Raw genomic sequence first — 1240 nt, 5'->3', positions numbered from 1 at the left:
ATTCCAAACAAACATCCAAAAGGGTTACATGGCATAATTAACCATCTAGTTTTAGTTGTACATCTAGGGGTTAGGGATTCATGCTCCCAGGAGTGCTAGGATGTCATTTGTAACACAGGTTTTGAGAAATGCTAGACAAACTCCTGAACTGTGATGGAATATTTTATCTATGAGCTGACAGTTAACTTCTCATGCTATTTCTGGGTCAATGGACATAAATTGTCTACTTAAATAAGCAACAATTTCTATGTTGGCAAAAATGGGATAATCACTAAGAGGTGAAGATGCAAAACAGCAACTGGAAAATCTATATGTGGAAAAATGACTTTTTAGGACCCTTGCTTATAATTAAAAAATTGACATCAAATGTTTCCTGAATACAAGCAACAGTTAAATGAAAAGGTACATGACATATATAGAAAATATTAATGGAGAAAAGTAAAGAAACTCAGACCCCTTTCATTTTAAACATACTTATCACATACATTCATCATCAAGGCTTCAAAAAGAGGTCATGAAAAATTAGGCTTAGTTTAGCTCTCTACAAAATATGTCCTGTGAAAACACATTTTATATACTCTGCAGTTTATAATACTCTACATGACCAGTGGAATATGTTACCCAGTAGAGTGATCTTGAGTATCATTTAAAGCAATTAAAGATTTGAAATAAAATTGGACAAAATTGTTATTTATTTATTTATTTTATTTATATATAATTCACATATAACATTAAATTAGTTTCAGGTGTACAACATAATTATTTGATATTTGTTTATACTGCCAATTATTACTTGCAATTAATCTAGATAACAATGTCACGTTACATAATTACAAGTTTTTTTCTTGTGATAGAGATTTATGATCTACTCCCTTGGAAACTTTCAAATATGAAATAGAGTATTATTGTTATTTTTTATTGTTTAAAGTATTACATATGTCTCCTTTTTCCCTGATTGACCTTCCTGCCACTCCCACCCACCAGGAAAAGCCCCCAATGCCCCGGTGTCTATGTACCTTGGTTATGCTTATATGTAAACATTAAAGTACTTTGGTTGATCTCTTACCCTCCTACCCTGCTTTCTCTCTGAGGCTGGACTGTTTGTTCAGTGTTTCTTAGTCTCTGGATCTATTTTTGTTCATCAGTTTATGTTGTTCATTATATCCCACACATGAGTGAGATCATGTGATATTTATCTTTCTCTGACTGGCTTATTTCGCTTAGCATAATGCTCTCCAGG

The sequence above is a fragment of the Myotis brandtii genome, unplaced genomic scaffold, assembly GCF_000412655.1.
Source record: "Myotis brandtii unplaced genomic scaffold, ASM41265v1 scaffold394, whole genome shotgun sequence".
In the NCBI taxonomy this organism is placed as follows: Eukaryota; Metazoa; Chordata; class Mammalia; order Chiroptera; family Vespertilionidae; genus Myotis; species Myotis brandtii.
The sequence above is the reverse complement of the archived record's forward strand: the minus strand, read 5'-3'. Positions refer to the sequence as shown.